General features: G+C 38.3%; 1 pseudogene; it reads right to left on the bottom strand.

The window, feature by feature from the left end:
- Positions 1-10445: 10445 nt before the first annotated feature.
- On the bottom strand, positions 10446-14179 carry LOC125393240 (cyclin-dependent kinase 1 pseudogene; annotated as a pseudogene).
- Positions 14180-16900: the final 2721 nt, after the last annotated feature.

Genomic DNA, 16900 nt, shown 5'->3' with positions numbered 1-16900 from the left:
GCCACTTTTCATGTCCAGAAACACATTAGTAACTCCATAATAGTCCACTATCTCAGGGACACACTGACAATGTTAAAAGAACAGTATTACAATGAAACTCACTTTTTAAATTTTTTTTATTATTTTTATTATGTATACAGTGTTCTGTCTGTCTGTAGGCTTGCTGGCCAGAAGAGTGCCCCGGATCTCATTACAGGTGGCTGTGAGCCACCATGTGGTTGCTGGGAACTGAACTCACGACCTATGGAAGAGCAGTCAGTGCTCTTAACCTCTGAGCCATCTCTCCAGCCCAATGAAACTCACTTTGAAAATGTGCCCTTAAAATATATTTAGGGATTCTATTTCTGAGACTAAACACCATGACCAAAAAGCAAATCAGGGAGAAAAGGGTTTATTCAGCTTACACTTCCACATTGCTGGTCATCACTGAAATAAGTGAGGAACTCAAACAGAGTAGGATCCTAAAGGCAGGAGCTGATGCAGAGGCCAGGGAAGAGTGCTGCTTACTGACTTGCTTCCCTTGGCTTGCTCTGCCTGCTTTCTTATAGAACCCAGGACCAGCAGCCCCAGGAATAGCACCACCAACAATGGGCTGGGCTCTCTTCCGTTGATTACTAATTGAGAAATGCCTTACAGCTGGATCTCATGGAGGTATTTCCTGAACTGAAACTCCTTCCTCTTAAATGACTCTAGCTTGTGTGAAGTTGACACACAAAACCAGCTAGTAAAACTGATTCCTTGTCAACTTGTGTACCACTACACCCTAACTTGACATACAAACACATCACTATTAAGCTACAACCCTTCCTTATTCATCCCCAAGATCTCACATAAAAATCATAAATACTTTTAAAAGTTACATGTTTTTACAAATTCAAACACATTAAAATTTCAATCTCTTTAAAATATTCAATTGCTTTTAAAAGTTCAGGTCTTTCATCTGAGGGCTCCTTTAAAAATATTTTATTAATTCATGATGGAAAAATCCAGGCACAGTCACATTCAAATCAAAGCAAAACTAAATTCAAACCAATATCTGGGATCTACTCACCATCTTCTGGACTCCTCCAAAGCCTTGGGTCACTTCTTTTATAGTTCCACCCTGTGCAGCATACACATCTTATCTTCTAGGCTCTGGCTGGTTCCACAGGGAGACATTATGACAGACGTTAAAGACAATTGGAACATTATAAGAAAATACTTAAGAATTCTATACTATCTATCATTAACTTAGAAAATGTAAAAGAAAAGGAAAAATTCCTAACTTCATCCACTGCTAATACTAAAACAAGAAGAGATCATTAAGTTAAACAGACCCAAAACAAACAAAACTTTTGAAACAATACTGAGAATCTTTTGGAGTACAGGATATTCAGTACAAGACATCCATCTAGGATTCACGAGAGAATTCTACCAAACCTTTAACGCACTACAACAAATACTTCTTAAATTATTGTACTAAAAGTAGAAAGGGAAGGTGCACTTCCCTATACACTCTTCAAAAGCCAGTATTAATCTGAATGCACAAGCCAGGTAAAGACAAACAAAAAGAGAATACTATAGGCTGATATCCTTTTTCTTTTTCTTATTTTATTTTATTTTGAGACATGATTTCACTGTGTAGCTCAGGCTGTCTTTAACTTGCTGTGTCGATCAGGGGAGCCCATACTCACGGAGATCTGCTCACCTTTGCTTTTTGAGTGCTGGGGTTGAAAGCATACATCACCACCACCCAGGTATCTATCTATCTATCTATCTATCTATCTATCTATCTATCTATCTATCTATCTATCCTTATTTATTTATTCATCTATTATGTCCTCCTATTCCAGAGAATCCAAATCCTCTGGCCTCCCTTCACAATTAAAAACAATTAAAGTTAAAATAATTAACCTGGCATTTTCTAAAAAAGAAGAAATGAATAAAGCAAAAGGAAACTGGGCTGGGGAAGCTGAACTGGTCTAGGGTTCTGTCTTCAGCAGTTCACAGTGTGAACTAGCACTAGGGTGCTACTACATAGAACAAAGCAAATTCTGGTGGTTGTTGGGATTTTGGGTAGCATGAGAAGAAGTCTGGCTATTGATTGCAAAGTGAGTCTTTCTCTTTTTTTCTTTTTTAATAAATAAAATTAAAAGGAAACTTGAATGGCTTGGAGCTGCCTGAATCCCAGGGCTTGGGGTACCCTAGGCTGGGATTTAACCCCTTACCTCATAAGTCAGATCCCCAGCACTGTTGTCCCCTGTTTTATTTCAACATAATTATAATCATGTGTATACTTATCTTCTTTACTTTAATTGTATTATTTATCTTTATTTATTTACCTATTGTGCCTGCACAATCCAGAAAAGCCAATGCCCCTGGCCTCTCTCAAGGAGCCTACCCCATTTTTATGTTACAGAGAGACATTTACTTATTTATTTCTTGTATTTAGGCTTATGTGGGCTCTGGGTTACCATGCCTGAATAAAGTTTTTTGGTTTGGGAGAGGGATGTCAGGGAAAGGAAAGAGCATTAGAAATACTGGACTCAGTACAGTAGAGGAAATATTCAATGGGAGATCATCTTCCAACTCACAGGGGTGTGAGGTGGGGTGGGGAGCTGGTCCACTTCTTTCTACCTCCTGAGTGCTGGGGTTACGGGTATGGGCCAGCATGCCCAGTTTATGCAGTACTGAGAGAACAGAGCCCAGAGCTCCAGATACCCCAGGCCATAAACCAGATCCACAGGACTGCTGTTTCTTGTTTGTTCGTTGTTGAGGACCAGCCTCAACTTTTCCTCTTACTGATTGGAAGCCCCTGGCCTGGCAGTTGCCCTGGCTTGGACTCCAACTCCCAGTCTGCCAAGCGGTGACCCCTCCTCGGGGAGGGTCAGGACCACTCCCCCAGGCTATTTAGGCTTGCTTCGGAAAGACCACTTCGTTTTTGGGTTTGCGTGGAGTTCCACCCCTACCCCCCGTGTCTCTGTCTCCCTTGCCATGCTCTCCCGGCCACCCGAGAGTACAACATTTATTAAACATGAGCAATTTAATTTGGCTTATCTGGTTTGATTAGATTTCTTTGCGCCGGCGGAGCAGCTCGTCTTAGGAAATATTCCTAACACTTACCAGTGTAGGGGCATGGGAATTGGAGAAGACACATAAAATAATAAGACAGAAAACATAAGACAGTATCGGGAAGGTATTTCAGGGATTACTCAGATCCTGAAATCCCCCATGTTTATTTTCCCACAGTTTTTATACTCAACATAAACTGGGAGGACGGGGGGGGGGGGGGGGGGGTAGAAGGTAACAAAAGGCTTCATTAACATGATACAAAAGATTAACTAACACAGCCAACTCTGTGACCTCTCATCATCAGCATTCTGTTTCCTAGGTAGCGAGATACCCTAAGTCACGTACACTGACTCACTATTTGGGAGACAGCCCTTCCCCAGATGATCTCACAGTTACTATGGAAAGAGCAGAAGTACATTTGCATATCCCGACCACCTGTCTATTTTAACTTCAAAATGCGCCAGGCTATCACCTCCTGTCAGATATGTCGGTATTATTATCTGTAGTCTGTACTGAAATGCATATTGTAGAAGAGGCGAGGAGACTCATTCTTTTGAGTCATAATAGAAGTTTGGAAACCTAAAAATAATTTTGATTAAAAGCAGTAATCTTTATTTTTATTTGTTTAGAAGATTGGATATATATATAAATCAAGAAGATGTCTCCATTAAAATCAGAAGCATTTTTAGTTTTTGTTTAAGAAAGGACCAAAGAAAATATAGAATCCCGAGTTTGTGGCTGAATAGCAAGCATCATTGTTCTGTCAGTTTATTAGAGTTTTATTAATGTTAAACTTTGAATTTTTGAAATTTAATATAAGAATATCATAGAATGAGAATGTTGTATTGTTTTATATATCTCAAATAATTTTCTTTTGTAATTATTCAATTCTTATCCTCTGACCTTCATAATTTGTGCTTATATATCCCAATAACTTGTATATATATACCCTAATAATTTGTCCTAAAGTATTTTTTATATTTAAGCTATAATTTGTATTTATATATCCCCAATTTTCAGTTTTTAAACCTTTGAAACTTACTTAAATTTTTATCTTTTTTTATCTTTCTTGACAACTACATATCATGACTTAAACTTTTATTTATCAAACTCCCTTTTAAGCCCAAAGATCCTTTAATTAAACCTTTATAGTCTTAAAAAAATTACATCCTATTTTTTTTATTTAATTCATCCAGAGACATAGGTAATTGATTATAGAATGCAGACAATGTAGAGTGGGTTTCTTTAACCAAAGCAGTGATAAAAAGTTATTTTGAAACCTGTTTGGTGAGCTAACCTCTGTTTGGAATTTGGTAGCAAGGTAAATTATTTTTAGACCTCGTAATTAGAAATATAATTTAAATGACTGAAAGTGTAATTTGAACAAAGCCCTGGCAATAAGAGGCATGGCACAATTTTGTCTATAATGAGAAACTTAAATATTTTAAATGCCAAGGGATTAACTAAGGAATTGTTTTAGCATACTTCATCAACCCCATTCCAAATTATCCTCAATAGTTTTCAGCTTAAGTAAATTTATTCTTAGTAGTTTATTATATAAGTTAGTTGTCTTTATAACTCTAGAATTTTATGTTTTATCCCTGTTAGATTTAGGCTAAAAAAAATAATCTTGAAATTCTGTTAGTATGGAAACACAAGCTTTTAATCATAAATACAATATATAGAAACACTGTAAATTTTATAAAACCTTTCATAGTGCATCATAAAATAAAATAGGCCAAATAAAGAAACCAAAATACTAAAAGGGAAGATTCTCGGGGATAAATGAGAATTGGGGAGTTTTGACACTGGAGACAGATAGCTGCTTGTACATTTGAACTGCCAGCATAACACACAAAATACCCAAGTTCAGACAATCAAAACTAGTCAATAAAAAAAAAAACAAATCAAAACAAAACAAACAACAACATAAAAACAAGCTTACTGTGGCCACATTTTTATTCATACTGACAAAGTAGTTGGACATTTAACAAGATGACAGACATGATTTTTAGATGAAATAGTCCACTGCTTGTGGGTAGATTTTTTCTAGCATGGTATGTGAGCAGTGAAGAGCAGAGTAGGGGCAGGTTGTCCAGATCAGAGCTAGTTGGGACAGTCAGTGAAAGAATTGAGAGAAACAGAGAACGGGGAGGGGGCCAGAGACATAGACAGTGAAAAGGAGAGGAAGAGAGAGAGAGAGAGAGAGAGAGAGAGAGAGAGAGGGAGGGGGAAGATATTCAAAATAAGAACATGAGAAAACAACAGAAAAAACAGAAAAATAGTGTTGGGATAAGAGTATGAGAGTGAGGGATCATCTTTTGTATTTCCAATCAGCATAAAATGCTTGATGAGGATGATGTCGGTGAAACCTGCTTCACTAGTTTTAAATGAGAAATCTCTGCTGTTAGAAGCTGAAATCCTAACTGCAAGCACTGTGCAAGTTAACTCTTTCCTTTCCTCTCTCAGTGAATCACTCCATTGAAAGCTCTAGTTACATCAGGCAGTGCTACAAACTGCAGGGGCTGGAAAGCAGTTGTGAGAACTTAGTAAATCCATTAAGTTTTAGTTATGTTTTCAGGGGGTCATGTAGAATGATAAAAATTTGGGCTTAGTAAAGAAATCTAAATAAGATTATGGTATTTTTGATGTCTGTTTTTTAGAACCTGAATGAGGTAGTAGCAAAGTCTTGTCCTGAAGAGAGTAAAGTCTCCAGTGCCTGTTATTATTTGTCTTTGGGTCTGACTTATTTTTTATTAGTATTTTCTTTTGAGCTGTTAACCTAAACAATTAGCTGTTGCACATTTGTTGCATGTTGTAAATTTTGTTTGACTCATAGTGAGAAAAAAATTATAGAAAGAGAATGCTTAGAGAGGTGCAGGCTATGTATGTCTCTACTTACTTTACAGGGTGCTCAGTACCCTGGATCTGCAGAATCTAGCCTATGAGGGCTTATCTGTGGCCACTGTAAAGAGAGAGAGAGAGAGAGATCTTTTTGGAAAATTTCTCATGGGACATTTCTTCAGAAAACACCCCCTGCCGAGAGTTATCTCTCTCCCTGGATAGTCTTGGAAATCCCTTGTCAGTCCTCTAGGTTCTGATGCAAGATATTGAAAGCCAACAAAGTCCAGCTCTGCTGACTTCCTCCCAGGGTTTGGTTAGGTTGCCTCAGAGTAGTGAAAGAGATCTTAGGATGCCTCTAATCTGAGAGAAAAGACTCACATGCTTATAGTTCAGTCATGTCTCTTTATTGTTCTGCTTTAGTTCCCTGATTGTTTGTGATTTCTTAGCTCTAATTCTCTTTCTTAATTCTAATTCCAATTACAGATCTTTCTTCCAATTCATTTTTGTTCCAAATATTTTACTACTACTTTTCTTCTTCTTCCTCCTCTTCCTCTTCTTCCTCCTCTTCCTCCTCCTCCTCCTCCTCTTCTTCTTCTTCTTCCTCTCCCTCCTCCTCCTCTTCCTTCTCCTCCTCCTCTTCTTTTTCCTACATTCTTTATCCTTCTACAGGTCTGGGTTGCCTTACTCAAAATAACTGTTTCTAGCTCCTTCTGTTTAGTTGTGAATTCTGTAGTTTTGTTTTACTCAATATCTGAATAAAATTGCATTGTAATGAAAATTTTCATTATTCATTCATCAGATGATGCAAACCTAGGGTGTTTCCATTTCCTGGCTATTGTAAATATAAAAACAACAAACATGGATTAGCAGATATCTCTAGAATAGGACATGGGCCTGTGTGTGTGTGTGTGTGTGTGTGTGTGTGTGTGTGTGTGTGTATACCAATGAAAGTGGTATAGCTAGGTCATATGGAATATCCTGAGTTAGCCTTTAGCCTTTTGAGGACCCCCCCAACTACTGATTTTTAAAATGATTGCACCAGTTTGCATCCCTCAAGCACTGAAATGAGTTCTCTTTTCTGCACCTCAATGTGAGTACTTGTCATTCTTTTAGAAAAATTTTAGGCATTCTGACTTCAGTGAGATAAAGTCAGAGAGAAGTTATAATTTGCATTTCCACAGTAGCTAAGTATGTTAAGTGTTTTTAAATGTTTGTCAGGTATTTGTAATTCATTTTTAAGAATTCTCTATTCAGCTCTATGCTCCATGATTAATATTTAAAATATGAACACGTAACAACACATTTTTCCTTCCTTTCTCCAATCACTTCATGTACCTGTCGTGAAATATTATTTTAATAATGTAAGGATGTGTTAAATTTGCTTATGCTGTGGAATATTACTTTAAATATGTGAAGGTGTGTTTCATTTGTTTATAATGCATTTGTTTAATTATGTGAAGACGTGTTGTTGTTTCACCTCACCTGTTCAAGGCACTTGATTGATCTAAAAGGATAGACAGCTAATAGTTGGGCAAAAAAGAGGTAGGTGGGACTGGCTGGCAGAAAGAATAAATAGGAGTAATCTAGAGAGAGAATGAGGGAGAAATAGAGGGACACTGCTGGGACCAGAAGCAAGGTAGCCATCAGCCAGCCAGACACTAGACCATGAAAGTAGTGACAGAAAGAAGGAAAAAAAGCAAGCAAGCAAGCAAGAAAGAAAGGAAAAAACAAAGAAAGAAAGGTAAAAAGCCCCGAAGCAAAATGTAGATAAAGAGAAACAGGTTGTTATAAGAGCTAGCGAGAAATGAGCAGAAACAAAGGCCAAGCTTTCATAATAAGAAGTCACAATGTCCTGATCTGAGATCTGATTGGTGACCCAAAAGAAAGTCTGTTTGTTTTCATATTGTTTTTGTTATTGCACAATTATTTATGTCTATGCGCATAAAAATTTAAATATGAGCTGCTGAGTTCATTTGATATTTCTTCTATTTATCTGACTTCAGGGCAGAGCACTTTGTTTTGGATAACCAATTAGGAGGCTCATCCCTGGGAAATAACAATTTTCCCTCTTTCGGTTGTCATTAGTTTCCTTTGTCTTGGGAGTACTTTACCTTGTGAGAGGGTTGCATTAGATTCCCCCAAACCTTTTTTTATGTTACTACGTCTACTGGCCATGTTTTCTCCTTCACTTGAGATCTTCTTGCAGGACTCAGGGTCTACTCTACCTTGTTAGCTGTGACTTTGGCTTCCCACCTACTGTATGATTCCTGCTCTGGAGGTCCAGGACTCCTCTTCCGGGCCCTGTGGTTGCAGGGGATGGACTGCCCTGCTGTTTCTACTGGCCTTGATCTTAGAACAGCTTTCCAGTTTAGTTGCCAAGAACTCCCCATTCTGCCACTTTCTTCCAAACAAAGCTCACCACAGGATTTCCAGGTCCTCTGAATCAGGTTAAAATAATATCTGGAAGGGCATTTCCAGAGAGGGGGGAACGTCTGTGAGCGTGTCGTATGGGTGTGTTTGTGACGAACTTGCCTGGGGATGCATCTGGAGATTTCTGTGCTTGAGATGAGTGCAGGAATTTCTACTGGGTTTGCCTCAGGGAGAGAGTGTGTTTATTAAGTGATTGGCAAGGTTGGCCCAGGGAAGCAGGAAGGTGGGGTTGCACAAACTCACAAGTCTTGTGCACCAACCTAGCTCTTATCTTGCCTATCTTGAATATCTGTGGAGGGAGGTGTGTGTGTGTGGAGTGTGACCTTGCCTGATCACACACAGCCCTGTAACTAGATTCCCAGGACTAAGCCTGGCGTGGCTGTCACCCAGGGCTCATGATGAATCCCAGAGAGGTGGGGGTGGGGGTCACAGTGCTGCTGCTGTAGCTGATAGGAATGACAGGATGTTGGGAACAGCCCAGAAACAAACTTGCCATGGACATACAGCAGCTAAGATGCTGATGCAGGGAAAGTGAGACCAGTGTCTCACCTAATCTTTTTAAGAACCTTCCTGTCACCAGGATGCCTTCTGATTTTTTAGCCTCTAAGCTACACTTCAAACCCTTCTTTGGGCCCAATTGCCTTCCAAATACTTCCTAGTGCCCAGCTGCTTTGAGAATTTCCCGGGGGGGGGGGGGGGCACTTCCTTCCGAGACTTCAGAGATTGCTAGAGTCTTAGAATGTTCGTGGGACAACATGGGTGATCCTCGTAGGTAAACTCCTTGGTAAAACTGTGTTGTAAAGAAAACAAACTCGTATCTTGTTTTGAGGCATTTGCTATTTGGCTATTACCAGAATTATGGAATTGGTTGATATAAATTCTTGCTGTTTCTATACATTGTGGTTTTGATCTGTTAGTAAGGGTTGTGGTAATTATAGTCAGAATGGCAAAGATCTGCCAAACAACTGACAACAAATGCTAGAGAGGAAGTGGGAAAAAAGTAATGTTATGAGAAAAAAAGTAGATATGTGTAGTTAATGTAACAAAAGTTATGTTTTATTATGCTGGTGGTTATCACACAGAGTTCACACTCTCAATTCCTAACTAAGGTCCTAAGACTCTTTGATTAAGGCTGGTCACCTGTGCTAAGTATGTTAGTTAAAAGTTAAGGCCAGTCTCTAACAGAAATGTTTGGAGGGTCAGGACCTGGAGGAGACTTTCCAGACGCAGGGTGGATCAAGATAGTGTCTCTCCAGACATACAGAACAGAACATCGTTCTTGATTTCTGCTTATTTACTGTCCAATGGGTGTCATGCGATTCTAATACTGTGGCTGCTTATCTTGAGTTAGTGATGTCACTGGGTTCTGTCTATCAGTACAGCCTTGGGTATTGTGGTGGTTTTGACTAAGCTATTTTTACACGTCAAATAGACATTTTTTTAAACTATGCTCATTACAATTACGCTTCTGATTCTCATATACATTTGACCATGAATAACAAATAATACATCAGGATGTCCTGGAATTAATAATGGTATGGCTTTTCATTAGGTACCTGGAAAATGGGAAAAAAATTAACCTGTACAAGTTGTTGGAAGCAAAGCTATTAAACAGGCATCTCAAAAAACATAGCTGGAGCAGGGCACTGGTGGCACATGCTTTTAATCCCACAGTGAGGAGGCAGAGGCAGATGGATCTCTGTGAATTTGAGGTCAGTCTGATCTACAGAGCTAATTTCAGGACAGCTAGGGCTGTTACACAAAGATACCCTGCCTTGAAAAAAAAACCCATAAAATAAAAGAAAAATAAAACAAAACTGGTATTCAAGAAGTGCCTCCAATTTAAGGACAAGGAACAATCTTGTCATTATTCGCACATTGTTTTTTTTTTACACATGTACAGAATTATATTTAAATTCATACGGAATAATATTTACATGTTAATTAAGTTATATGTATGAAATTAGGAAAAGTCCAGGTGATGGTTTACAAACAAAAAAACAGAACAAAAATATACAAGACAGGAAGAGAGCCAACAGTAAATGTCACTATGTGGCCCTGCCACAGCAGACAGGGACTTCCACAGAAAACTACATCTTCTTTTTTTTTTTTTTTTTAAACTACATCTTCTTAATCTCATTGTCCAAGTCAACAAAGTACGGGTGCTTCAGGGACATTTTGCCAGAGATTCGTTAGGCAGGATCATAGACAAGCATTTTTGAGAGCAAATCCAAGCTGTTTTCATCCAGGTTCTTGACGTGGGATGCGAGGCTCCCTGGCTTCCACTTGGGAAACGTGTTCTTGTGGTCCTGCAGAGACTCTACTTCCGGCCACACTTCGTTGTTAGGAATGCCCAGAGCTCTGAAAATCCTAAAGGGCGGGTCAATCTTTGAATCGCCTGAATCTCTGAATCACTGAAAAGTGGCTTCTTTGTTGCCTGTTCTGCAAATATGGTACCTAGACTCCAGATGTCAACAGGGGTGGAGTAACGAGCTGATCCCAGCAACACTTCTGGAGATCAGTAACACAGTGTCACTAACTCGTGTGTGTACACTCTGATCGGTATCCCAAAAGCTCTGGCAAGGCCAAAATCCGCCAGTTTGAGTGTGCCTTGGTCATCGATCAATAGGTTTTGAGGTTTCAAGGCTCTGTGGAGAGCTCTTCGGGAGTGACAAAGCACAATCCCCTGGAGGATTTGTTATGGGTAACTCTTAACGAGTGAAGAATCCATGAACTGACCAGGAGGGATAGAATCCAAGTACTTCTTGAGATCCATGGACAGGAATTAAAAAATGAGATACAACCTGGAGTCCTGCATGAGCACATCCTGAAGACTGACTATATTTGGATGGCAGAGTTCTTTTAATAGAGAAATTTCCCAGCTGGCAGTATTAGTCACTCCTTCTTCCTCACTTTCAAGTCTGATTTTCTTCATGGCCACTATCTGGCCAGTAGTCCTGTGTCTACCTTTATACACCACACCATAAGTACCTTCTCCAATTTTCTCTATTTTGATATAGTCTTCCGTAGTTACTCAACAGGTTACAACAGACCCTCTCTTGTTCCCGCCGTGACGACCCCACAGTTCCAGACTGTGCAGAGGCAGCAACTCTCGCACATTGTTTTAAATGTAATCTGAATACTTTATGTAATCTATCATGTGGCCTTAGGTGGGCCCCACCAAAAATTTCATGGTCTAATAAATTGTGGTATGAAATCAAACACACTTATCTAGTTCTCTGAACCATCCAAGTTCTGGTTCCTGGTCATCTAGGCAGTGTCAGGCATGGGCTTCCTCTCACTTAGCCACCATTGCCCAGCATATCTTGCAGGCAGGACAAGTGTAGGTAGAAAGTTTTGTGGCTGGCTTTGCGTCCTAGTCCTGCCACTGAGAGACTTAGGTGGTTACAGATTAAGGTTGGTTCAGCCTCCATGTTCTTGATTACTAGGAGTCCTCTCTAGGGTTCCCCTTATAGATTTCAGGAAGCCTGTACTATACTAAGTCTTTACATCCTCTGCTAAAAGCTCCCCCATTCCAGTCACCACTCCCTGTATTCCCCATCATCTCTCTTTCTTACTCAACAGATCCTTCATGTTGCTATCCCCACCTACTTCCAGTGTACTCACAAAACCTATTCTATTTCCTCTTCCCTGGGAAATAGGGAACAGGAGTCCTAATAGGTCTTAATAATAAAAGCCCGGAGTCAGATATTAGGGGTGAAAACTGAAAGATCAGAAGAGCAGTCAGCCACTAGAGTTCTTATCTCTACAAAATACTCAGACTGAAGAGAGACCGAGTTCTTGTCTCATCTTGCCTATTTTTCTCTCTTAGCCCAGCCACCTCACTTGCTGTCTCTCTGTATGGTTAACTAATGGCTAGCTCTGCTGTCTGTTCTTCAGGCAAGCTTTATTTGTTAGAGGATACACCACATTTTAACTTTTTTGGTCTAAAAACAAAAGAAGTTTATAACTAATATAAGAAAAATATATACAATAAGTACAATACACACAGGCAATAAATACATCAATAATACCTGGGCCATTAACAATTGACAAATTCAAAGAAAATACTCCTTATCTATCCTAGGTTGGTGAGTCCAAAAGTTTGTACCTAATTCACTTTCTATTTTAACTTGCATTACCCAAACTATCCTTTTATGTTACTCAACCTTATTCACATTTCTCTAGTGAATTTCTTTTCTGAATATGATAACAAGGAAAACTATAACTATAAAGACTTCAACTTCATCAGAGACCCCAAATGAAAATATTACCTGAGTAAGCAGGAAGTGCAAGCAAGTGACTTCCAAAAACAAGAAACGACAGAAGGAGCTGGCTGCCTGGATAGTAACCCAAGGTTCCTTTGTAATGCTGAGGTATCCATCTTTAGACTACAAGGCTAGCATATCTCCCAGACTTTTCTGTGAAGCAGGATATCCTGAATGGCTGTCCCACCTTGTCTTGACAAAGTTTGGCAGTCCTTTTTTGGGGTTCTCTTGTCCAATTTGGATACCATACTATCAGCAATCAAGGCAAGAACACTTTCTTGTCCAGTGGTTAGCCTTTACCACAAAGAAAGTAAATTTCATGTGCAGTTTCTTCAATACCCATCTTCTCTAAAGTGATTGGTGCTGCCAGGAGCAGACATGTCTCATTGCCATAAAAAAAAGAAAAGAACTTGTTAATAAAACATCTCAAATGCCATGTTCTGCACATCTCTGAAATATTTGAAGATGCCCTGTCTATCAAAAATTTATCTGTTTGACCTTGAAGACATACAAAATATAACTACAAGTTCAGTTGTAATAGGTGACTAATTACTAACCTAAATTTCCTTATCATCCTAAGTAGTTGGTAATAATAACTTTCAAGGGCTAAAAATTTGCATTACATTGTTAAATGAGTTGCATAGGTACAATACCTTGAAAAAGATTAGAAATATATATACAGAATGTTTTAACAAAAAATAATCTCAACTTTGTATCAATATACAAAAATTCTAAGCCAATGTAATATATTTAAAATTAGTAGTTGCTTTTTTGGTTTAAAAGTTGATTCAATAATGTATATTTTTTATCCTATTTCTATTCCCCCCTTGCTTCTTTTGAGAGTAGATTTAATAATCTACCCTTATATTCTATCATTTCTATATCTCTTTTTTATTTAAAGCAATAACTCTGATTTAATCTAATCTCCTTTGTTCAAGATTCTTCCTTATGGTTACCAATAACAACTTATAACCACACCCCCCTAAACAATGACAAATATCCATAACCCATTGAACCACCAAAACCCACTCACCCCAACTCTTGGGAATGTGGACATTATATTCTTAAATTTATTTCCTGCTGTCTTGGGGTAATGGCATCTTTAGGGTATCCTGAAAAAAAAATTGGTTTAATTGTCAAGTCCTGGGAGCGGTAGCTCTATCTTTTGTTGTCTAGCTTCTAGATAATGGGAAAATGCAGGGCTTGTGTCAAGTCCTGGCTAGGATAATCTGTAAGGCTGGACCATCTCAACTAGCCACCTCAAAATTGCCCTGAGCAGTTTGTAGTTCAAAGACAATCTTTAGGCAGTGTTTTTCACCTTAGTGGTGCTATCATAGTCCTGGTTGAATTGTCCTTGTGGAGCCCCATCATCCTTTTGGAGACTTCAAAGGTCACTGTTAGTTGTGGTCATGGTTCACTACAGAAAACTTAAACATTTTAAATGTCATATGCAGCAGATCTCAAAGAGATTAAAGGATCATTATCTGTTATGTATATCCACAGTACAAAAATGTAATTCCTAGTTACCTGATAGAGACTGAATCCTGAAACCAAGTACAAGAAGGTAGATGAAGCCTTTTTCTAGAATTAATTAGTACTCTATATGACCATTAATTTCATGACAAAAGTTTTATAATATATATATATATATATATATACATTGATTTTATAAATTTTTAGATAATATTTATACCCTAAGAAAAGCTTCAAAGCCTCAAAATAAAACCAAAGGATTATGAGATTAGTGGCAATAAAATAGTCCCTTAGCTTTTGTTTTTACTCTGTCCCATATCAGTTGGCTCTTCTGACATGAAACAGATTTTGAATTTCACTTTAACAAACATGAGAGAGTCACACTCCAACTAAAAGCCAGGTTTAATTTTTAATTAGACTGGGACTACATAAAGACTAATTGCATTATATATCTTTAAAGAAAAGCAGAAACAAACATTTGGGAAGATTTATGAAATTTTATCCTGTTGGAGCTGTGATATACTAATAGGCCAAATTATTCTTTTTCTTGGGACTTCTTTGCTTAGATAATTTGTCCTCTTTTTCCAGATGTCTCATTTGTCCAGTGGTCTTTAGATTTCTTAGTTGGATGCCTTCAGTCTCCTGAAAAGACAAAAACAAACCCTAATTTTCAGGGAGGTTTCTTTATGGCAAATTATATCTGCTCAAAATGAAAGCATTTGTTAGTTTAAAGTTAAAGTGAGTTTAGATTGAATGCTCATGCTGTGTGATTAACTATCACCTCTTCTAATAAAGGCATGTCTCTTGTTCAGACCTAATCTTTATCAATTTTGATAGTATCCAGAACTTTTTTTCTCCTGTGGGAAAAAAACAAGACTCCTTTCCCAAAGTAACACATATCCTGGTCTCCATTCTGAGGTCAGCACATCTTTACAATATATAGGCTCATTAAATCCCATACTGCTTTCAATTATTCAATGTCTCTCTGCAGCTGTTGTTCTTTCTCATTAGCATTCAGAATATTCAAAGTTAATAAAGCATTTTGCAATCTATTTCTGGGGGTCTTTTTTTTTTTTTTACCCTTTTCTGTTTACTTAACATATTATTTAGAGTTCTACTTGATCTTTCTATAACTGCTTGCCCTGCAGGATTATATGGTATGCCTGCAATATGCTTTACATTGTAATAAGCAAAAAACGATTTCATTTTACTAGAAACACGTGTTGGCGCTGTCAGTATTCCACACTCACTCTTTCCTAATTTGCACCTTTTGGGCTCTATTTTTTTTGTAGACCTGTCTTATATCCTAAATAATTAATAGATTCTCCTCTTTGCATTTTTTCAGAAGCAATTTGTAATCCTCAACAAGGCAAAATTTTCATTACTTCTTCAAACATTCTTCCTAAAGTATCTACATTTGAATCAGATAGTAAAATGTCACTCATTTAATGGTAAGCTGTAGATTGAGAAAATTGATTATGTATCATTTACAGTGGCTGAGTTACAATATATTGGCACAGGGTGGGGGGCATTTAACATTCCCTGTGTGAGAACTTTCCATTGATATTTTTTAACAGACTGAGAATTATTATAACTAGGTGCTGTGAAGGCAAATTTTTCTCTCACTTTTCCTTGCAAAGGTATAGTGAAAAAACAATCTTTTAAATTAATAACTATAAGAGGCCATCTTTAGGTAATAAAGAAGGCAAAAAAATTCCAGGCTATAGAGTCCATTGGTTGAATCACATTATTAACAGCTCTTAGATCTGTTATCATTCTCTTTTTCCCAGATTTCTTTTTAATAACAAATACAGGAGATTTCCAAGGGCAGGTTGATTCTTCAATATTCTGAGCCTTTAACTGCTCCTGTCCCAGTTGTTCTAAGGCCTGCAGTTTCTCTGTTATTCTCTGTTTATTCCATACAGGTTTACCTGTCAACTGTAGGCCCATATTTCTTTATGGTGTGGCAGCCAGGCTCTGAAGTCATAGGCCCACCTGATATGGTCACGTAGACCTGCAGACAGCCAGTCACTAACCTTAATAATAGCCAGAATGTGCTGCTACTCCTTCTCTTTTGTTATGAATGTAGATCGCATGGGGAGAGGTGTTTGCTAAAGCTGATGACCTAACGGCAGGTGCAGTCCCTACCCGCATGTTCCCCTGAAAGAGAATATTAATGAGGTATCCACCTTGGTTGGGGGGTGATTAAGAGATGTTTGATAATATATGCGGGTAGATCTTCAGGGAGAAAAAAAGAACCCTGAGAGGCCCTTCCATGATGACCGTGTAAGCTGTGTCTGGTTATTCCTTGTGGCTCCGTATCAGTCCAGTTAGGGAAAATAGTTATCTATGTTGGGGGCCACAGGCTCTAACAGTCAACCATTTTTTTTCATTTTGGTTTTTCGAAACGGTTTCTCTGTAGCTTTGGAGCCTGTCCTAGCTCTTGTAGACCAGGCTGGCCTCAAACTCACAAAGATCTATCTGCCTCTTCCTCCCCAGTGCTGGGATTAAAGGCATGCACCACCACTGCCTGGCCTGTCAAACATTTCAAAGGTAGGGCTGTTGGTGACTTTGAAAAGATCAGCAGCTGTTGTGTCCTGTTCTTGTATAACCTGAGTGACCAGTGACTATTCTTTATAATACCTTCTAATATTTTTCCCAGAAACATATGTTAATTTATGGTTTGTTTCTGAGATTGGAGGAATGATAATCTGAGTATTCTATTGCTGTAATAAATCATGTTATCATAACTCCATTGCTGTGTTAGCCACATATGGCTTTAACTTTCTTCTCTGACCTTCTTGCCCTATACATTTGACTCATCTTGTACTCTG

Source organism: Myodes glareolus, chromosome 4, assembly GCF_982192425.1.
Source record: "Myodes glareolus chromosome 4, mMyoGla1.1, whole genome shotgun sequence".
NCBI classification, from domain to species: domain Eukaryota; kingdom Metazoa; phylum Chordata; class Mammalia; order Rodentia; family Cricetidae; genus Myodes; species Myodes glareolus.
Note: the sequence above shows the minus strand (reverse complement) of the source record. Positions and strands in the feature narration are given on the sequence as shown.